At 37.4% G+C, this 24,068-nt stretch overlaps 1 pseudogene; it reads left to right on the top strand.

Moving 5' to 3' along the window:
* Positions 1–15,562: 15,562 nt before the first annotated feature.
* LOC103257525 overlaps positions 15,563–24,068 on the top strand; it is a 10,879-nt pseudogene continuing 2,373 nt past the window's right edge.

Genomic DNA, 24,068 nt, shown 5'->3' on the forward strand with positions numbered 1-24,068 from the left:
TGAATGGGGGTTGGGGTGGTGGCATAGGGTCATGCTGCTTTTTGATAAAAAACTGCTGAACACCCAGTGTGGTATAAGCAGGTGTGTTGTCATGGTGGAAGAACCAGCCATCTATTTGCCACAATTCAGAATGGTTATTCCACTAATTGTACTCAACCTTTCCTAGAAACTTTGGTTGACTGCTTGACCTGGAGGAACAAATTCCAAGTGTACTACAATGCGTCCAGCCTCCAAAACATTATTTTATATTTTTTTGGTCCCCCTTATACTTGCTTATATGCAGATCAATATATTAATATAAAATATATGCAAATATAGATAAGTTTATCTATCTATAACTAGATAGATATAACAGAAATATGGGTACACTTCTTTTCAAAGTCTTTTTAAAGATAATGTTATCTTTTCAAATTAAACCCCAAAACCTACTTCAGTTTTATACTAAAGTTGACTTGAATATTTTGTCTGAATGCACTCTATCTACCTTCACACAGACAACTTAAGTTTTACTTCTTACAGTCATGCAATTTTTTTGAAACTTAAGAAAAGTAATCCTATGTATATTCATAAGATACTGACGATTTCTAGTGCTCTTTCTTCATTGCTAGCATTCTAAGATATCCTCTGCTATAATTTTCTTATAGCCAAAAAGTTCCTTCATTATTTTTTCTTTGTAAGAGCAGTTCTGCTGGTAGCTAGTTCTCTGAGGTTTCTTTCACTGGAAAACACCTATTTTAATGTCAATGCTGATAGATATTTTTGCCGCGTTTACAACACTCTCATTTAAATATAATTGCACTTAGCTTAACCACAAGGCTACCTTTGGGGAATTGCCATTGCGTTGTTAGGTGATCTCATCATAGTGCACATATCATGGATTATAATGATGCAAACCTAGGTAGTAGAGCCCACTACATAACCAGCCTATATGGTACAGCTTCTTGGTCTTGGCTACAAATCTAAACAGCATGTTATTATACTGAACAGTATAGGCAATAGTAACACAGTACTAAGTATTTGTGTATCTAAATATACTTTAACATAGAAAAGATACAGTATAAAATATGTTATAAAAGATTAAAATGGTATGCTAGCAGAGAGCATTTACTATGAATAAAGCTTTAGGACTGGAAGTTGCTCTTGATGGGTCAGTGAGAGAGTCATGAATAAATATGAAGGACTAGGATATAACTGACACCACTGTAGACTTTATAGGCACTATACTTAGACAACACTAAATTTATAATAAATAGTTTTCTATCTTCAATAATGAATATACTTAAGCTTACTGTTGGTTTTAACTTTATAATATTTTAACTTTTTAATTTTTGCAATAATACTTAAACCCACACACATTGTGCAGGTGTACAAAAGCATTTTATTTCTTTATGTCCCTATTCTACAGACATTTCTCTGCTTTTAATTTTTTGGACCTTTAAAATTTTTTTAAAAAATTAGAACACAAATTCACACAGTAGCCTAAGGCCTACACAGGGTCAGGATCACCAATATCACTATTTTCTTCCTCTGTATCTTGTCCACTGGAAGTCCTTCAGTGGCAATTAACACACATAGAGCTGTCATCTTATATGATAACAGGCCTTTTTCTGAAAAACCTCTAGAAGTACCTCTTAAGACAGTTTTATACTTAATTTTTTTAGATAAGTAAAAGAAGTGTATTACAAAATAATTGAAAAAAGTATAATACAGTAAATACATACACCATTAACATAGTCATTTGCTATCACCATCAAGTATCATGTAATTTATATAATTGAATGCCTTATACTTGTATATGACTGAATATGCAGTAGATTTGTTTACACTGACATCATTGCAAACACATGAGTATGTGTATGCTACAGCTTCACAACATCTACGATGACACTAGGCAACAGAAATTTTTCTGCTGCAATACAAACTTACAGGACCACTGTCATGGATGCAATCTGATGTTGAGCAAAAAATCATTATGTAGCACATATCTGTGCTTTAAGGATGTGACACTGTCTTTTGTCTTCATCGTTTCTGTTAAGAAATCTGTAGTTACTCAAATCCTTGTTTTTTACATACACTATGCTGAAAAGTGGCATGAATATTTCTTCTCTGTCTTGAATATTCAGCTGTTTATTTAAGTAACTGTAGATAGACCTTTGCGTTTCTCCAGTCTGAGATTTGCTTCTTTAATCTCTAAATTGGCATCTTTACCAAATATTTGAAATATTATTTCCTCAATTTATTTTTCTTGCACCAATCTCTTCGCTGTTCAGGACTTCAATGCAATGAATGTTAGACTTGTTTTCCAGTCCCTTAAAGCAGTGTTGACTTTTATCCTACATATTGCAGGGTTTTTTTTAGATTGAATAACTTTTATGAATCTTTCTTCGATCTCACTAAATCTTTCTAGAGTTGCTTTTATTGTAAATCTAGCAATTTTTTTCAAATACTCTATGTTTACTTTTGTTTAATGTCTCCATTTTTGTGCCACAGTATGTACAAGCAGGGTGAGTGTGGAAACCTTGTTTTGTTCTCAGTTTCAGAAAAAAGCATTTTGTCTTTCACAATAGAATATGATAATAAGTGCTAGTTGTCTGAAGATTTTGTATATTAAGATAGTTACGATTTCTGTTTTTCCTAGAGTTTATGATGAATGGATGTTGAATTTCATCCAGTACTTTTTCTGCAAATATTGATGGCGTTCATTTTTTTCTTAGCCTATTAATATGGTAAATTGCATTGGATGATTTTAAAATATTGATTAGTACTTACTTACCTGAAATAAATTTCACTTATTTTTAGTGTATACTTTCTTTTATAAATTGTTGGAGTCAATGTACTACATTTTTTGAAGTCTCTCATCTAAAGTCACAAAAGATGTTGCTCTATATATTTCCTTACTTTTCCTTTCTCCTCAATCTTTCCGGTTTTTTCTTTTTAAAAAATGGTTTTGCCTGGTTTGTAATACTGATTTCATAAAACCAGTTGGGATGCCTTCTCTGCTCTTCCACTTATTGGAAAATATTGTGTAAAATTGGTGTTAATCATTCTTCAAATGTTTGGAAAATTTCTCTCATTAAGAAATCTGGGCTTGGGGATGTATGTTTCAGAAATTATAAAATTAGAAACTCAAACTTCTTGAATGGTGACAAAAATTTTAAAATTAGAAATTCAATTTCTTGAATGGTGATTCAATTTCTTGAATGAACTCTGCTAGTTCATACCTAGTAATTTTCTTGGCTTTGAGGTCACTTTATCTGATAATGAAATATCCACTCTTGCTTTTTTTACTTTTTAAGAAATGTTATCATGATAAACATTTTTTATCCATCATCTTATTGTTAACTTACGCCATATTTCAAGAGAGGTTCTTATAAACAGCAAGTAGTTGAGTAACATTTTATATGTTTTATGAACTCTATTTTATGCCCTCTGAGTTTTTAATTTGTGTTTTAATAACTTTTGGTTTTGGTTCATTTTGGGAGTACTAATGTATTCAGTGTTGTGTTTTCCATTGTTTTAAAAAATACCCCAAAGTAAAATTATTGTATTATATGGCAATTCCCTTGTTAATTTATGGAGGTACCTCCATACTGGCTTTCATATTGGTTGTACTAATACCTTCCCACAAACTGTGTGCATATGCTAAACTATACGTGTCTTTTGTCTTTTTGATGATAGACACTCTAACAGGTGTGAAGTGATATCTCATTGCACATGTGTGTGTGCTTGAATCTACTTACCATTTTTCTTATTACACTCGTTCTAGAGGTACAAATACTTTTTTTGTTACATGAATGCATTGTATACTGGTGAAGAAGTCTGGGTTTTAAGTGTACCCACCACCCCCAGTAGTGTACATTTTGCATGATAGGTGATGTTTCAAACTTCCACTTCTTTTCACCTTCTCCCTTCGAAGTCTCCAATGTCCATGATACCATTCTTATGCCTTTTCTAGCTCTTAATTTAGCTCCCACTAATAAGTGATACCATGCAGCATTTATTTTCCATTTCCATTTCTGCATTATTTCACTTAGGGTGATGGTCTCCAATTCCATCCAGGATGCAGCAAAAGCAATATTTCATCCTTTTTATGACTGCACAATATCACCATGGAATATTTGTAAATATATGTGTTTCTATATGAATGTATATTATGCGTGTGTGTGTGTGTGTGTGTGTGTGTGTGTGAGATGGGCATTTAGGTTGATTCCACACCTTTGTAATTGTTAATTGTGGTGCTCTAAACATACGAGAAATGTGTGATATCTTACTTAGATATCAAGTAGTGAGATTGCCAGATCAAATGGTGGATCAACTTTGTTCTTTGTGAAATGATATCATACATATTTCCATAGAGGTGTCATAATTTCCATTCCTGCCAACAGTATATAAGATTTCCCTTTTCACCTCATCTACACCAGCATCTATTATTTTATTTTTCTTTTTTTAAATGGCCATTCTGACTGGAGTAAGGTGGTATCTTATGGTGGTTTTAATTTGCATTTTCCTAGTGATTAGAGATAAGCAATTTATTTCCATAAGTTTGTTAGGTGACTTTTATACATTATTTTGAGAAATGCCTGTGCTTTTTTTCTTGTACATTTGCTTGTTTGTTTTTTAGGTAATGGATATTCATTACTTGTTAGTTGTATGGTCTGCTAATATCTTTTTTAATCAATATTTTTTATTTTAATATTGTAGGGTACAGTAAAGGGTTAGGTATACAAATATGCTTCATTCAGGCACCCTTGTTGATAAGGGATGTCTTATTTAAATGGAGCTGTTTGCTTTTTTCTTGCAGATGTGTTTGATTTTTTTGTAGATTCTGGACATTCGTTATTTGTTATTTGTTAGAGGTATCTTCTACTCTTGTGTAAGTTGCCTGTTTGTTAATTATTTATTTTGCTGTGCAAAAGTTTTTTGTTTAGTTAAGTCCCACTTGATTATTTTTAATTTTGTTGCATTTTCTTTTGGAGTCTTAGCCACAAATCATTAGCCTAGGTCATTGTCCAGAAGATTTAGTTATTTAATCCATCGTGAGGTTTTTTTGCATGTGTGGGAGATAGGGATCAAGTTTCAGTTCAACATGCAGCTATCTGACCTCCCTAGCATCATTTGTTGAGTAGGGTATCCTTTCCCCAACATATGTTTTTGTCTGCTTTGTCAAGAATTAATTGGTTGTTGGTATTTGGGTTTATTTCTGGAGTCTCTATTCTGTTCCATTGGTCTATGTGTCTGCTCTGTCACCAGTACATGCTGTTTTGGTTACAATACCTTTGGGAAATAGTAGGTAATTTGATGTCTCCAGCTTTGTTCTTCCTGTTGAAGATTATTTGGACCATTTGGGTTCCTCTTTTGTTCCATATAAATTTTAGGAATTTTTTTAATGCTGTGAAAAATGACATTGGTGGTTTCACAGTGATTGCATGGAATCTGCTGGTAACATTAAGTTTTGTGGTCATTTTAACTATGTTGACTCTTCTGGTTAATTAGAATGGGAGGTTTTTCCATTTATTTTGTGTACTCTACAATTACATTCACCAGTGTTTTGTAGTTCTTGTAGATGTTCCACATCTTGGTTAAATATATTCCTAACTATTTTAATTTTTTGGCCATGATTGTAAATGGTAATGAGTTTCTGATTTCTCTCTCAGCTTGGTCTGTATTGGTGTATAACCAAGCAATTTTTGTGTTGTATTTTCAACCTGAGACTTTACTGAATTAATGTCTAATGTCCATGACTCTTTTGAAATTGTCTAGAGGATTTTTTTAGGTATAAGAAAATACCATCCACAGAGATAGTTTGATTTCCTCTTTCCAATTTGAATAACCGTCACCTGGGCACTTGCCTATTGCTATGCTGGATCTTCCAGTACTATGTTGACTATGAGTGGTTAAAATGAGCATCCTTTCTTTTATTCTGCTTCTTATAGGGAATGGTTTCAACTTTTCCTCTATCAGTATGATTTTGGCTACAGATTATTTATATATTGCTTTTATTTTTTGAACTATGTTCCTTCTATGCCAATTTGCCAAGGGTTTTTATTAAGAAGGATGCTGGATTTTCTCAAATGCTTTTTCTGCATCTATTAAAATGATCATATGATTTTTGTTTTTAATTATGTTTATGAGGTGAATCATTTATTGACATGCATATGCTGAAACATCTTTGCATCCCTGAGATAACATTCACCTAAGCATTGTACAGTATTTTGTTTCCATATGCTGTTAGACTCAATTGGACACTATTTTGTTAAGGAAGTTTGCATCTATGTTCAAAAGCTTTTTGGTATGCAGTTCCCTTTTTGGTTGTTGTGAATTATTGTGACTTTAATACTAGTGTAATACTGAATTTAGTATTAGGGCTTTATAGAAGGAGTGATAGAGAATTCTTTCCTCTTTAATCTCATGAAATATCTTTAGTAAATTTGGTGCCGGTTCTTCCTTAAAAGTGTGGTAGAATTTGGCTGTGAATCTGTCTGATCATAAACTCTTTTTTGTTGAGAGACTTTTAATTACTGATTCAATCTCACTATTCATTGTTGGTCTGTCAGGGATTCCATTTCTTCCTGATTCAAGGTTGGTGTTCTGGAAACTCCCGAGAATGCATCCATTACCCCTAGATCGTCTAGTTTGTTTTCATAGAGGTATTCATAATAATCTCAAATATAATGTCTCCATTTCCATTTCTGACCAAGCCTATTGGAATCTTCTTTCCTCTTGTCTTAGTTAATCTAGCCAGTGTTCAATCAATTTTGTGTATCATTCCAAAAAGCCAAGTTTGCGTTTCTGATTGGCAGTGGTTAAAGAGTTCAGCTTTGTGTAAAGATTGTGTACTGACTTCTTCAATCTTTACGCAGTCTGCTGTTAGTTGAACTCTTTAACCACTGCCAATCAAGAGAATGGGGCAAAGAATTGCAGGATTAGGCAAAATATCCATGATCTTCACATGTTGGACCTAAGAGATGGATAGCAACACACTAACAGAGGGAGATTTAAACACTCCACAGAGGCAATGGAACTTCATGAAGGAAAAAAGTCAAAAGAGACATCATGTACATCTCAAGAGCCTTGGCTTTCACAATCCTGTGATTTCAATTTAAGCACTCCTTTCTAGTGACTTCTTCAATCTTTACACAGTCTGCTGTTAGCCTGATAGATTTTCCTTTATAATTTGTAGAATATGTTTGTCTCAATGCTCTTAGAATCCTTTCCTTTCCAGTGACTCTGCACAACATGACAATATGATTTAAGGATGATGGTTTTGAAAGGAATTTGCCATGAGATCTTTGAACTTCTTGTAACTGAATGTTTCAACTCTGGCAAGGCCAGTGAAGTAGTCCTAAATTTTTCATTAAATGGGTTTTCTAAATCCATTGGTCTCTATTCTTCCTCAGGAACACCAATGAACCTCAGGTTTGGATATTTTGCCTAATCCTACAATTTTTTGCACCTAACCACTGGGGGAGAGGAGGGGAGGGGACAAGCCTGTGGCCTACTGGAGCAGACACCACTCCTTCGGGGCGATTTAGAGTCTGGGTGGTGGAGGTACATGACCCAGATGCGGGTGGAGTAGCCTATAAGCAGGAACAGGGCCAGGGGCAGGTGCAGGTGCCGTGGAGTGGCCCTAGCCAAGTGGGAAAGCCTGGTGGAACAGGGAAAACGATGGGAGCCAGAGCCGTGGACTCTGCCTTCTGGACCTGAAAACCAGTTGAGTAAGAAAATTTCCCATTGATAGAGGGTTGTGTGGTCTCATTAACGACCAATTCCTTTCTCAACTAGGCACACACTGGCCATCCTGGCGTCTGTAACCTCTCAATGGGGCTCATGACAGTAACTGGGCAGTTCAGGGATGGCATGTGGGCCCCCCTGAGCACCAAGGGGAGATGACAAAGGGCACCACGAGAGAACCCGCCAACCGCCGGTGCAGGTGGACGTTCTAGCCTTGGGGGCTTCCAGACGATGCTTGCTGGTAATGGGCATTAGGTGGGCCACTCTGTGGGGATATGTGGGACCGCCCGGCTTGGGCACTCTGTGGCTGTGTGTTCTGGCCCTGCCCTCTGGGTCACTGGGGCAGAGCCTGCTCAGAGCTCAGCCCAGGACCAACCCAGTTCCTGCTAGGCCCTCTGCCATTACCGTGGCTTCTCCGTGGCAAGAGTCACTGGACTATCTGGCAAGGGTTCCGAGGAGGTGACGCTGTTGTCAGACCTGATGAGATGCTGCCCCCAACGGCATCTCTTCCCAGTTGGCGGGGTCACTTCATTTCTTTATACAAATTGGGTAAAATCCCTTAAGCTTTAGAACATTCCTCTGGTGACCCATGTGGTATTGGCCCAGCCAGGCTTTGAACCCTCGGTGGTGATTCCTGAGTGCCAGCTCTTGCCTGTGTACCTCCTTAACATTGGCACATCATGTGTTATTTTCTATTTTTTCAGTAGTCTTGTGTACTTAGCGCTGTGTCATATCTATGATGAGCTAGTGCACATCTAAGAGGAGGTTTTTACTTCAGGTTCTAAATTACCTATTGCCAGCACTGGGTTCCAAACTCCTCAGAAAATATAGGGCAGGGAATCCCGATTGTCACCGTAGCATCATACAACATTGTCTTCTCATTAAACTTTGCATCCCAAGATTTTTTGTTTCTTTTTTGGCTTCTTTGTTTTGGGTTTGGTTTTTGTTGCTGTTTTGTCTACCTTTAAAGTTGTAAATATATAAGATCATATTGTAAATCAATATCAGACTATCCTGAATGAAATTCCCGGGAGATTATTCCATCTACATTAGAAGCCATTTTTTTGCCTCCCTGGAATATATGTAGAAAGCAAATACATCATTCATTTGCATGTAAGTTATGGAGCAATGTATTGAATGAAAATGTGTTCAACACAATATGGTCATTGGGAGTGTACCAGCAAGGCCCATTCTTCCCTACACATTTTTGCCAACTAAATATAACTTTGGATACTCTTATGCCCAAGAGAGAAAACATTGATGCTTGGGTGTCAAGACAAGGAAAACAGATATTATTTTCCTAAAAGTTGTAAGCTTCAGTATGGCAAAAGTGATATGGAAAGTGCTCTACATGGCTTCATCTAGTTTACATCTTGTTTCTTTAGATTGTTTCATTGGCTTTTTTTTCTATTCATCTGAGCTTGTGTACCAGAAAAAAGTCATGCAAAACTAAGAGTCAGAAACCAGGAGTCAGAGATCAGCAAAAGTAGCTTTCTATCTTTTTACTTTTAAAAATGTATTAAGCCGGGCTCGGTGGCTCAGCCTGTAATCCCGCGCCTTTGGGAGGCTGAGGTGAGTGGATTACCTGAGCCCTCAGGTTCGAGACCCACCTGGGCAGCGAGACCTCATCTCTACAATAAATCCAAAAATCACCCGGGCGTGGTAGCGCATGCCTATAATTCCGGCTACTTGGAAGGCTGAGGCAGAAGGATTGCTGGAGCCCAGCAGGTCGGTGGTTGGAAGCGGTCACTGCACTTCAGTCTGGGTGACAGAGTGAGACTCCAACTCAAATAAAATAAAATAAAATAAAATAAAAAAATAAAAAATGTATTAAAAATTCCATTGAGATATTTAACATACTACACAGTTGTTTTTAGGCTCATAATATTTCTTTAGTAGTATGTCAGAGAACCTTTGGCTTCCATCATCATCAAGGATGAAGTTGTTAAGACAAATTCTGTTTAAGAAGAGGAGAAATATTATAAGTCCTTTCTAGCCTCTCCAGGAGCAGATATGGCCATAAGTGATGGCATTAAACTGTAGTTCCTTGATATCATTTGAAGGCAGTTCAATAAAGAATAATCTCTTGATTTTGTTTGTTTGAAAAAATTGAACTGGAGTAAATGTTGAACCCAGATTTTCTATAGGACTTCTGAAAACACGTGATCACCTATCAGACTTTTTAAAACAGAAACTTACAGTCATGATATTCTTTGGGCAATCAGTCACTAAGGATTTTGGATATGGTAATTTCTAATAGGGAAATTCTACCCATTCCATGTTGTTGATTAAAAGATAAAATTTAGTAACTAACATGAAAATATTTAAGTCCTTTAAGGTGATTTGTGTTACAGTGTGCTATTATTTTCTCATTGCTATATACTTTTTATGACATTGTTCATTTTAGATAGTGCCTTTTGTTTTACTGTTGTGGAGACCAGATTATTTTTCAATGCTAAATGGACATTAATAGTCTTTTGGTGATGTTTGGGAATTAAGTGATACTTATTTTTCAACACCTATCACTTTACCACACATTCAGCAACTAGTTCTCTTATGTATTCCTTCTTTGAATTCTGTTGAAAACCTACTTTCAGCCTAATTCTTGTCTTCATATTTTGGCAAATATTTACCAGATTTCCAAGATTTTGGGCTTTGTGATCCATAGATACTATCAATAGTTTCTTATCTTCCTCCTCTTCCCTTCTTCCTCCTCCTGCTTTTCCTCTTTCCTTTTTTTCTTCATCAAGAACCTTTCAACATGTAAGTATCATTCTCAGCTCACAGATCACTCAGAGTGCCCTGTGGTCTAGTCTTGCTTATCCCTGATCTAACAGCTTGTACATATCAATTTTTAAATTAATTACCTGCCTTCACCATAATGTTCTTACTCTCCTGCTGTCTGTAATGAACATGGCACCCAGAGAGCTTCTCCCAAAACATGTCAGATCATATCATCAAATCTCTTCAATGGATTACACTAAGCAAATGCCAAAGACCTCAAAATGCCTCCAAAGTCATAGGATCTGAGTCTATATTTCCTTTCTGTTTTCATTGTCTTCTCGCCTCCACACTAAGCCCTCTCCTCCCCACACACTGATGTCTTTTCTGTTACCTAAATACTCTAGGGATGTTCTTGCTTCATGGTCTTACCAATGGCTGTTTCCTCTGCCTGGAGCACTGCTTCCCCAGATATGCATATTGTTGTTTTCTAGAACCATTTCATGTTCCTTCTTAAATTTCACCTTTGCCATAATTACAAAGTTTTACCTCCTCCCAATAAACTAACACTCTTCATCACCTTCCCTGCATTCCATATCTCTGTAGCTCTTATCCTACATGCTATTTATTTTACCAATTTACTTAATTTTTATTTTTATGTTTGTACTTGTGTTTATATATTTGCTAATTTTTGTTCACCTCTGTCCCCTTAACTAGAGGATGAGGATAGTTTCTTTATTGTTCTGCCATGTTTCCTGAACATACCTAAAAATCATATAGATGAACAGTACCCGGCATTTGTAGAAATCAATAAGTTGTACTGAATTAAAAAGAGAGATATGATTCTTAAATCCACACCTACAACTTGCTGTTTGTATACCTAGTCAAGTTATCTATATTCACTAAATCTCAGTTTTCTCTCTTGTTAGATAGACTCATAATAGATCTCATCTCAAAAGTCTGTTAGAAGAGTCAAAGGAAATTTAAGGTGATATACAAGAAGTAGCTGTTATTATCTTCTGTATGAATTAAGTAGGAATCCAGTTTTGGAGATGTGTAGAAAGAAAAAGTAAACCTGATCGCATTCAGAACCATAAGAGAGTTCAGTCCTTATATGAAAAGAAAACAAAGTAGTAAAACCCAGGGACATAGCACATATGAACCACAGAGGCATGAGTTTAGAAGGGGGTGGTATTTATTATTTTTTCCCTTTTATTTTATTTTATTTTATTTTTGAGTTGGAGTCTCACTCCATCACCCAGGCTAGAGTGCAGTGGCATGCTCATGACCACACCAGCGCTGACCTACTGGACTCTGGTGATCCTTCTGATTCAACCTTCCAGGTGGCGCCCAGCTAATTTTTTTATTTTATTTTATGGACGAGGTCTCATCATGTTGCCCAGGCTGGTCTCAAACATGCAGGCTCAGGTGATCCTCTCACCTAGGCTTCCCCAAATGCTGGGATTACAGGTTTGAGCCACCACACCCAGCCTTTTTTTATTTTAAAGATCTGGGGTACAATTCAGGGTTAGGTATACAAATGTTCATTATGTGGGTACTTTTGTTGATGAGGTGTGACCTGCCCTATCCTGGCAGTTTCCCTCAACTACCAATCCCACCCACCTTCCCCTGGCAGTTTTCCACTACTGCCAATCTCTTTCTGATAGTATTATAATTGTTGAAGGTCCACTTATGAGTAAGAACATATGATACTCTGTTCTTTGTTTCTGTGATAGAGCATTGAGTATGATAAACTCTAAATCCATCCAAGTTGCTGTGAAGTGCATATGTTTGTCCTTCTTTATGACTGCATAATATTCCATTTTGCATATATGCATCATTTTTATTCAGTTCAGCTTTGATGGGCAGAATGATTGATTCCATTTTTTTGCTATTGTGAATAGAGTCACAACAAACATTCATGTGCAGGTATCTTTTTGGTAGAATGATTGCGTTCCTCTAGGTATAACCCCGATAGGGGGATTGCTAGGTCATATGGAAAGTCAATTTCTAGTTCTTTCAGAAATCACCATGCAGTCTTCTAAAGAGGTTACACTAGTTTGCATTTCCACCACCAGTGTAGAAGCATTCCTTTTCTCCATATCCTCACCAGCATCTGTTGTTTGTTTTATTAATGATGTCCATTCTTACTGAGATTAGGTGGTCTCTCAATGTGGTTTTGATTTGCATATCTCTGATGATGAGTGAAGCTGAGCACTTTTTCATGTGTCTGTTGGCTTCCCATATATCTTCTTTAGAGAAGTGTCTATTCATGCTTTTTGCCACTTTTCAATGGAGCTGTTTGTTTTTTCCTTTTCAGCGTGATTGAGTTCCTTGTAAACCTAGATGTTAGGCCTTTGTCAGATATACAGTTGCCAAATGTTTTTTCCCATTCTGTGGTCTGTCTTCCTGCTCTCTTGATGGTTTCTTTTGCTTTGCAGAAGCTCGTCAGTTTTATGAGTTCCCACTTGCATACCTTATTTGTTATGGTATGGGCATTTAGAGTTCTGATCAGGAACTGGTTGCCAGTTCCAATTTCCATAAGGGTGTCTCCTGCATTTTCTAAGATTCTTATAGTTTGTGTTTTTATGTTTAGGTCTTTAATCCATTTAGAGTTGATTTTTGTGTATGGTGATAGGTAGAGGTCCTGTTTCAATCTTCTGCATGTGATCAGCCAGTTTTCCCAGCACCATTTACTGACCAGGTTCTCCTCTCCCTGGTGGTTGTTGTTGAGGCTGTGTCAAAGATGAGTTTTATTTGCTGAAGTGAGGCAAAATGATAATGCTATCAGTACAATTGTGTGACATCAGAGATGAGCAAAACTGACTGCATGATACTCACAAAATACTTGGGATGGTGGAGATTTTAGATGCAGATCTTAATATGTAAGCTTCAGCTGTTTTTTGATACTAATACCAATTGCCTCTACTCAAGAAGAGATCTTGCAAATACATAATAACAAAAGCTGATAGAACTGAAAGGGGAATGAGATATCCATAATTATCATGTCAAATTCATCACTCTTGTCTCTGTAACTGATAGAATATGCTTGGCAACAACAGAGGAAGTACATAGAAGGCTTGAAAAACAGTATCAATAAAGTTGATCTAATTCAGACAATACCCTACCCAACAGTAGTCAAGGCATTTTAAAGTCAACATGAAACATTTGTCAGGATAGACCATATTCTGGATCATAAAACAAATGTAAATACATTTTAAAGTATGAAAATCACACAAATTATATTTTCTGACTGCCATGTATTAAGAAAAAATTCAATAATCAAAAAGTATCTTAAAATCCTCATTACTGAAAATTGAACAACATATTTCTAAATAATCCCTGTCCAAAAGCGATCACAAGAAAATTCAGGAAATATGTGGAATTGAACAAATGGAAACATAAAATATAAACTCTGTGGGACAAATCTCATGAAGTTTCTAAATGAATGTCTATATCGAAAAGTTGTATATGAATCAAAATCCAAGTTTCTGGTTCAATAAACTTGAAAAAAGAATGAATTTCATTAAAAGAGAAAGAATAAAAGTGTAGATCAATAGGAGGAAATAGAAGATCCAGAAATGGACTCATCTTTTGATATTTTGAAGGAATTTGAGTCTTTGCAACATATGGTATTGGAAAAATTGAACATCTTTTGCAAAAAAGTATTTTGATTCATATTTTGAATCACATACAAAAAGAAAAATGCATTACAGACCTAAGTGTAAAACCTATTGTTATAAAGTATTAAAAAAGAAAAAGAAAAGAAAAAGAAAACCACTGGAATCCTAAATAAGCCCAAGTTTGTTGGAATTAAAAAAGAATTAAAAAAGAAAATTTTTAACAGAAATATTGGTTTTCATCAAAACTAAGATAACTCAATGTCTCTAAAGACAAGTTGAAGCTAAAAATAAAACACAGAAGAAGAGAAATATTTGTAAAACCCATATCTGTGAAAGAACTAGATTTCATTACTTGTAAATACACTCTCAGTAATTTAAAAACCTCAAAAAAAGTTGATGTATAGACATTGGAGGTGCAAGATAAGTACACAAAATGAAAGATATTTGACAATATTAGTCATTAGGGAGATTCAGATTTTTGTGAACAATAAGAAAACAACTTGTATAAAGAACCAGACAAAAATATAAAATAGGAAAATACAAATCCTATTTCCATATAGAACATAGATGCAAAACTTCTAATAAAATAAGCAATGCAATGAGTACAAAAATATGTTTAAAAGAATAATATTAATATTCAAGATAGGCTTATTTCTGACATGCAATGATTATTTAATTTTAGAACAAAGATTAAAATGACCTCAGACTTCTCATCAGAAACTGTACAGGTCAAAAGACATAGAAGTGACATCTTTATAGTACTGAAAAACATTTATGCACTTGTAACACTGAGAAATTAATGGAGACGGACACAGTCCTAGACACTGAAAAATCATTTGTTCAAATTCAATACTGATTACTAATCTTGATTAAAGCACTAACTAAGAATTGTAGTTAAATTGCTTGATGTATTCTTGGAGTCTATAAGAGAACATGGAAATTAAAATTTACAGTAAAAAGGTAGGAAGACTCCTTAAAATGTAAGAGTGTGAAAAGGATTTCTGTGGTCACTCCTCCTCTTCAACATTGAATTGAATTTTCCAGCCAGTGCAATAAACAAACACACAATATGACTTACAGATTGGGAGAAACTATTAATATTCATAGATAATACAGAAAAGTTTGCATAAAAATACAACAAATATATTGAAAAATTAAATTAGATACAAAAAGTATGATGTGAATAAAAACAACATTAAATAACCATTGTGATCCTGTATGCCAGATACAAGTTAAGTCCTGCTGAAAGTGACATCATTCTGTAAGCAAAATATTATATACAATAGTCAAGTATAACTCTAAGAACATATGTCTGAGTACACACAAATGCCTTCAGCCTTGAGAATGGACTGCAGTATAAAAGCAGACAATATAGTTTCAATGGCCATCCACTCAGAAGTGGTCTTTTGAGGTAGTGTCTGGGATCCAGTGAAAGTTGAATCATTGTTCACATAAGATGTAATTGGAAAGTGACCCTCTTCTCAGAGATGTCAGAAACAAACAATTCCAAGTCTGGATCTCACTCTTCTCACTCAAGATCTGCATCAAGATCTCATTCTTGTTCATTTTCAAAGTCTCGGTCCTGAAGTCAATCTGTCTCTTGGTCAAGGAAGTGCAGGCTGAGTTCTAGGTCTCATTCCAGATCATATTCTCCAGCTCATAACAGAGAAAGAAATCACCCAAGAGTGTATCAGAATCAGTATTTCCGAGGTCACAACAGAGGCTGTAGAAACCCCTATTATTTCTGTGGGTGCAACAGAGGCTTTTATCCATGGGGTCAGTATAACCAAGGAGGCTATGGAAACTACCGTTCAAACTGGCAGAATTACAGGCAAGCTTACAGGCCTTATAGGGGCCATTCGAGATCCCGGGCCCCAAAGAGAAGGTCCCCTTCACCAAGGTCCAGAAGCCATTCTAGAAACTCTGATAAGTCATCTTCTGACAGGTCAAGGTGCTCCTTATCCTCTCGTTCTTCCTCCAACCACAACTGAGTAGAATCTCTAAGTGCAAGTCTGCAAAGGAGAAAAAGTCCTCTTCTAAGGATAGCCGGCCATCACAGGCTGCTGGCGATAACCAGGGAGATGAGGCCAAGGAGCAGACATTCTCTGGAGGCACTTCTCAAGATACAAAAGCATCTGAGAGCTCAAAGCCATGGCCAGATGCCAGCACCTACAGCACTGGTTCTGCATCACGGTCCTCAGTAGTTTCTGAGCTGAGTCCTCGGGAGCGAAGCCCAGCTCTCAAAAGTCCCCCCTCAGTCTGTGGTGGTTAGGCAGCAATCACCCTGTCCTAGCCCTGTGCCAAAACCTAGTCCTCCGCTTTCCAGCACATCCCAGATGGGCTCAACTCTGCCAAGTGGTGCTGGATATCAGTCTGGGATACCCAGATACCAAGGTCAATTCAACCATAGTTCCGGGTCCTTGAGTCCATCCAAAAAGAGCCCTGTAGGTAAGTGTCCACCAGCCACTGGCTCCACGTATGGTTCATCTCAGAAGGAAGAGAGTTCTGCTCCAGGAGGAGCAGCCTATACAAAGAGGTATTTAGAAGAGCAGAAGACAGAGAATGGAAAAGATAAAGAACAGAAACAAACAAATTCTGATAAAGAGAAAATGAAAGAGAAAGGCAGCTTCTCTGACACGGGCTTGAGTGATGCAAAAATGGAATCTGATCCATTTGCTCCCAAAACTGATTCTGAGAAGACTTTGGGGTCAGTCAGTCACCTAATAGTATAAACTCCGAGATGACTTTGAGAAGAAGATGTCTGACTTCCACAAGCAGGAGATGGATGATCAAGATAAGGACAAAGCTAAGGGGAGGAAGGAATCTGAGTTTGATGATGAACCCAAATTTATGTCTCAAGTCATAGCAAGTGCAAACAAAAACCAGGAGGAGAAGTCAGGAAAATGGGAGGGCTTGGTATATGCACCACCAGGGAAGGAAAAGCAGAGGAAAACAGAGGAGCTGGAGGAAGAGTCTTTCGCAGAGAGATCCAAAAAGGAGGATCAGGGAGGGAGCAAGAGAACCAAAAGTGGGCACAGGGGGTTTGTGCCTGAAAATAATTTCCAAGTGACTGCTTACAAAACAGTCCAGGAGAAAAGCTCATCGTCTCCCCCCAAGAAAGACTTCTGAGAGCCGGGACAAGCTGGGAGCCAAAGGAGACTTTTCCACAGGGAAGTCTTCCTTTTCCATTACTCGAGAGGCCCAGGTCAATGTCCACATGGACTCTTTTTATGAGGACCTTGCAAGACCCAGTGGCTTATTGGCTCAGGAACGCAAGCTTTGTCAGGATCTAGTCCATAGCAACAAAAAGGAACAGGAATTTCGTTCCATTTTTCAGCATATACAGCCAGCTCAGTCTCAGCGTAGCCCCTCAGAACTGTTTGCCCAGCATATCGTGACCATTGTTCACCATGTTAAAGAGCATCACTTTGGGTCTTCAGGAATGACATTGCATGCGTGCTTTACTAAATACCTAAACAGAGGAACTGAGCAGGAGGCAGCTAAGAATAAGAAAAGCCCAGAGATACACAAGAGGATAGACATTTCCCCTAGTACGTTCAGAAAACATGGTTTGGTTCATGATGAAATGAAAAGTCCCTGGGAACCTGGCTACAAGGGTGAGGGAAAATACAAAGATGATCCCGTTGATCTTCGTCTTGATATTGAACCACGTAAAAAACATAAGGAGAGAGATCTTAAACAAGGTCAATCAAGAGAATCAGTGAATTCCCGAGACTCAAGCCACTCGAGGGAAAGGTCAGCTGAGAAAACAGAAAACTCATAAAGGATCGAAGAAGCAAAAGAAGCACCAGAGGGCATGAGACCGGTCCAGATCATCCTCCTCTTCCTCCCACTCATCTCACTCCTACAAAGCAGAAGAGTACACTGAAGAGACAGAAGGCAGAGAGGAGAGCACCACAGGCTCCAAAGACTTCGTGGGTCCAAGTGAAAGAGGAGGCGGCAGAGCTCGAGGAACCTTTCAATTTCGAGCCAGAGGGAGAGGCTGGGGCAGAGACAACTACTCGGGTAACAATAACAACAACAGCAACAATGATTTTCAAAAGAGAGCCCAGGAAGAAGAATGGGACCCAGAATACAGACCCAAAAGCAAGAAGTATTACTTGCAGGATGACCGTGAAGGCAAAGGCAGTGACAAGTGGGTGAGCTGAGGCCGGGGCCGAGGAGCCATTCTCCGGGGTCGGGGCCGGTTCATGTTCCCGAAAGTCCAGTATCAGCCCCCAGTGGGCTCATGACAAGTTCAGTGGGGAGGAAGGGGAGATTGAATACGGCAAGAGTGGGACAGAAAACCGAGAAGAGAAGGACAATTACAGCCCACCACAGAGTAGGGGCCACTCTTAATGGGATCTCTTGCCCAGGGGAGAGAGGCTCTGGGAAGATGGCTGGTGAGGAGCTAAATAGAGGAGTCTCATGAAGATTCTGGAAACCCACCCCCAGCCCTACCAGCCATGCAGAATCCTACGACAGCTGGAAGCATCCCTGGTGCTGTGTCCATTGAACAGAGGAGGCTGACCAAGGAGCCTGGGGTCAGGCCCAGCTCTTGAGCAGAACACAACACATTGGGCTTTAGTTGTATTTCTCATTTGTTGTTGGTGTGTGGGATGGGGCAGGGGTAGGGAGGGAGAGCGATGTTTGGATTTCCAATTAGAAACCAACAGATTTGCTCTTCATTTCATTTCATTTGGTGGAGCTAAGAGGACTAATTTGATGATTTTTAATCCCTTCTCCCCATCCTGATTTTTTTTTTTTTGAGTCGGAGTCTCACTCTGTCACCCAGACTGGAGTACAGTGGCCGCTCCCGGCCACCGCAGCCTCGACCTGCTGGGCTCCGGCGATCCTTTCGCCTCAGCCTTCCAAGTAACCGGAATTACAGGCACTCGCTACCACGCCCGGCTGATTTTTTGATTTATTGTAGAGATGAGATCTCGCCTGCCCAGGCGGGTCTCGAACCCGCGGGCTCAGGCAATCCACTCACCTCAGCCTCCCAAAGGCGTGGGATTACAGACTGAGCCACCCAGCCGGCCCCATCTTGATTTTAAAAGTCCTTCTTTCTTTTCTTTTTTTAGGCATATGTAGTAATATTAGATTTAATTTGGAAAAATTTGATTCTTGAAAGAGAAAACAAAGCATGTGAATAAACATTGAAGGGTTCACTTCAGTTTGGGACCAAACTGGTTGGATCTTTGTAAAAACTAGTTTTGTATGTCAAGGAGGTGTTTAAGGCCTTTCGGACCACCTTGTGTTCCCCTTTTCTGTGCAGTCATGTATCACGTGGAGTTGTCTTAACCACACCTCACAAGCCCTTGTGCCCATGTTTTCTGATTTCTTCTGGGCTGGGCTTTCCATTCTCCATCAGCAGCTCCACTATCCCAGACTTTCTAGTCCTGTTGATTCTCTCAGCAACTGGTGGAAACTGGAAGGCAGTTTCTGGTCTGTTTTCTAAGAAGCTTATGAATTCTATTATCTTTACAAATATAAGAAGAGAAAAACAATTTTTTCAATATTTTTTATTAATCTTTTTATAGAATGAAAAGAAACTCCTATTATTGATTAAGGAAGGTGGTTATGGCTGGGTGGTTCATGGGTTTTTTGGGTTACTCTTTCTTTGTCTTTTTAACCTAAAACTTTAAGTTGAAACATTCTCAGATGTTTGAGGGGAAGCATCCTCTTGCAATGGGTCCTGGTGCTTACCTTCTGGTGAGGCGGTGTGAGCAGGTGAATCATAAGGCATTTATGCATATGCCATATGCTGACTGCATGCCCCTCTGCCCCCAGCCTTTGCCTCTTGGGTTGTTGTTCTCCTTTCCCCTTACTTTGCTACATTTCTATAGTTAAGTTGGTTTTACTTGAATAATTCATGTTTAGGGGAAAAATGAAAATCTCCCTTAAAATTTGTTTCAACTCCTCCTGCAAATAAAATAAATGAAGTGACAAAAAAATAAAAATAAAAAAATAAAAAATAAAATAAATATAGCTAGTAGTTTTTAAATTTCCTTTTATAATTTGGGAAAGTGATGTTTAAAGTCACAAAATTAAGATGCCAAATTCACACATCTAGTGAGTAGCAGAGTATGGGTGAGCCCAATGTCCATCTCTTTGTCACTCTGCACATGCTTGAAATCATTGCCTTTCACTGCTCCAGGCTCTACAAAGTTACATTTTTGTAGAATATAGTTTCCTGTTCTAGTATTGTGTAGTCAGAAATACAAAACTATGTATTACAGATCATCACAATATTTCACAAGAACTTCCAGTTGCCAATTGTTCTTTGGGGGGAGGTATAGAGATAGCAAATCTTTTAGAGTACTGCTCAAGAATGGGTAGTACTTAGCAAAATTGAATGAACCATTCATGTTGAATATTTCCCAGAGATCAGGAACTCCAGGCCCAGCTAGCTAAGAACAGCTCAAGGACAAAGCTGTTTTTACATTTTCTATCAACGTAGACCAAGAGAATCAGATAAAGAGCAGAAAAAGGGAACTTCTAGAAAAATTTAAATACTTTCAAGGCCATTTTTTGATTCAGTATAATGAAGTAGTTTTTATGAAACCAAACAAGGTTTCCCTAGGAAAGGGAAGGAAAATAAATTATAAAACAATGGTGATTAGCCCCACTTCACAGGGAAGGAATCTTAAAAACATGACCAGGTATCATTCAAATGACACATTCCACTGCCTTAATATGATGGAAGGCCTCCATCAATAAAATGTACCTGCACATACATGTTTATTGCAGCACTATTAACAATAGCAAAAACATGAAACAAACCTTGCTGCCCATTGAAGTTAGACTGCATAAAATAATGTAGTACACATATACGATGGAATATTATGCAGCCAAAAAGAAGGATAAACATATGGACTTTGCAGCAACTTAGTTGGATTTGGAGTCTATCACACTCAGTGATTGATCACTGAAATAAAGAACAGAGTACTATATGTTCTCACTCATAAGCGGAATTTGAACAATTATCATAATACTACAAGAAAGGAATTGGCCAGGCTTGGTGGCTCAGCCTGTAATCTCAACACTTTGAGGGACTGAAATGAGTGGATTGCCTGAGCCTGTGGGTTCGAGACGAGCCCAGGCAACTTAGTAAGATCTCATCTTTGCAATAAATCAAAAATTAGCCAGGCATGGTAGCACACACCTGTAGTTCCAGCTACTTGGAAGATTGAGTCAGAAGAATCACGAGAGCCTAGCTGGTCAATGCTGGGGTGACCATAAGTGTGCCCCTGCACTCCAACCTGGGTGACAGAGTGAGACGCCAACTCAAAAAAAAAAAAAAAAGAAAGAAAGAAAGAAAAGAAAAGAAAGGAATTGGAAGTAGTGGAAAATGACAGGGGAGGAGGGTCCAGATTGACAGTTGAGCAAAATTGCCAGAGGGTGGGGGGCAAACCTCATCAACAAGTATAACTTACTTCATAAAGAACTTTTGTATACCTAACCCTGAATTGCACCCCACGTTTTTAAAAATAAAAAAATCTAAAAGTTAAAAAGAAAAAAATTAAATGTCACAAAATATGAATAAATATCACTACAGCCTTAATGATAAACCAATACCTTCCAGGCACTTCTGAATGATTAACCCTTAAGTGAAAGAAACACTAAGTGTAGGAAGATTTGAATAAAGAGTAGGACTGATTCAAAACCAAGAAGAGCTGTAACATTTTAGTAATGATATAATGTACCAGTTCATTTGATTTCATTAACGTTGACATTAAGGGGACTGATATATAAAACTAAAACAATAAGAGGAAGGTTTGTTAGCCTAATCTATAAACAGCACTTTTTCTATCAGTTTTCTTTTTAAACTAAAAAGTATAAACTGGTAGGGTGTTAATTGTTTAGGTAAAATTATATAGGGATGAAAATAAATGTAGGTATTTAGTACGAAAGAAAATATAATTTAACACAGAATAAACCCATCTGAATCTTGCATGCTATGAATTAAACAACAAATATGCTGAACAATATGATATAAAAATATGAGAAGAAACAATTATTATACTACAGAGGATGCGCCCTGCCCTTTTCTTGTCCAGTCTTTATTCCTTCACCCTTCTCTACCCCAACTTTTGCAAAATATCTCCATTTGAAGTTTATATATTCATGTGTTGGGTGTAATCCTCAGGCCTGGGTGCACACTGGTATCCCTTGGAGAACTTTAAAACATCAACCCTATGTAGTTATGAGTTAATCTCTGAATGGAGACCAGGCATAGGTATTTTTAAGAACCTGACAAGTAATTAAAATTTGGGTTGATAGTCACTGTCCTGTGGCTATTTTATGTGACTATATAAAGAAAAAACAACTGGTTCTGGTACTATGTGACAACTATATATTTTACTGAGTTAACTAGTACAATTAAATAGATGCCTACAGTGTGCTAAAACTCTAAAATGGCTAGTGGTTTTACTTAAAAAAATGTTTTAAAGTTAAGACACCAACACACAAAATAGCCTAGGCCTACACAGGGACAGGATCACCAATATCACAGTTTCCCTCCTCTTTATCTTGTTCCACTGGAAATTCTTCAGTGGCAATTAACACACATGGAGCTGTCATCCTCTCTGATAACAATGCCTTTTTTGGAATACCTCTTGAAGGACCTGTTGTTAATACTGTTTAGCAGTTCATTTTTTTTGATAAATAGAAGGAATATGCTACAAATAATTGTAAAAAAATATATACATAAATCATTAATATGTCACTTATGATCATCATCAAGTATTATGTAGAGCATGTGATTGTATGTCCTATACTTATAATGAGTGGGTGTGCAGTAGATTTGTTTACACCGGCATCAATACAAACATGTGATAATGTGTGTGCTACAACTTCACAATGTCTACAATGTCACTAGGCAACAGAAATTTTTCTGCTCCAATATAAACTTACAGGGCCACTGTAAGGGATGTAGTCTGGTGTTCACCAAAACATCGTCATGTAGCATATGTCTGTACTTAAAGATGTACCATTGTCTTGCGTTCATGGGTTCTAATAATAAGTCTGCAGTTACTCAAGTTCTTTTTTTTCACATACACTGTGTTGAAAAGTGACATGTATATTTCTTCTCTATCTTGAATATTCAGCAGTTTATTAAAATATGTGTAGATATAGCTTTGGGTTTGAGGTTTGCTTCCTGAATGTCTAAACTGACAACTTCACCAAATATTTGAAATATTATTTCTTCAAATTATTTTTCCTGCATCAGTCTCTTCTTTCTTCAGGACTCTAATTGAATGTCTGTTAGATTCTTCCTCCAGCTCCTTAAAGTGGTGTTGACTGATTCAAGATATTGCTGCTTTCTTTCAGACTGGATAATTTTTTAATAAATCTTTCCTCAATTTAACTCTTTCTAGTGTCCCTTTTATTGTAAATCTAGTACTTTTTTAAAAATATTGTTTATTTTATTAATAACATTTCAAATTTTGTCCATCACCCCACATTAGTGCACACTGTGTTGTACCCCATAGATGAGTTTTCCACCTACCTCTTCTTCTCATCCTTCCCCTTTGGAGTCTCTAATGTGCAAGGTACCATCCTTTATGCTTTTGCTGACTCTTATTATAGCTCCCACTAAGGGATGCCATGAAGTATTTAGTTTTTAATTTCCATTTTGCATTATTACACTTATGATGATGGCCTCCATTCTATCCAGGATGCTGCAAAAGTATTATTTCATCCTTTTTATGGCAGAACAATATTCCAAGGTGAGATTAGATAGAAGGGGCTTATCATAGTTCTCTTTTCAAACAGAATTTGGGTCTGAGCAAAACTGTTTTGTGTCTTAATAACTTTCAGCCTTGCTTGAGATGGAAGCCCAAATTTTCTTTGGCATGTTATTAAAGATATATGATGAGCATGTGGCTAAAAACAATTGTGTTGTATGTTAATTATGACAATGTAAGTTTTAAATAGATTTGTTCCAGGTATAAATGTAGGAAAATATATTTGCTTGTCTCTGACTCT

The sequence above is a fragment of the Carlito syrichta genome, unplaced genomic scaffold, assembly GCF_000164805.1.
Source record: "Carlito syrichta isolate Samal-C Ts95f unplaced genomic scaffold, Tarsius_syrichta-2.0.1 Scaffold301782, whole genome shotgun sequence".
Lineage (NCBI taxonomy): Eukaryota > Metazoa > Chordata > Mammalia > Primates > Tarsiidae > Carlito > Carlito syrichta.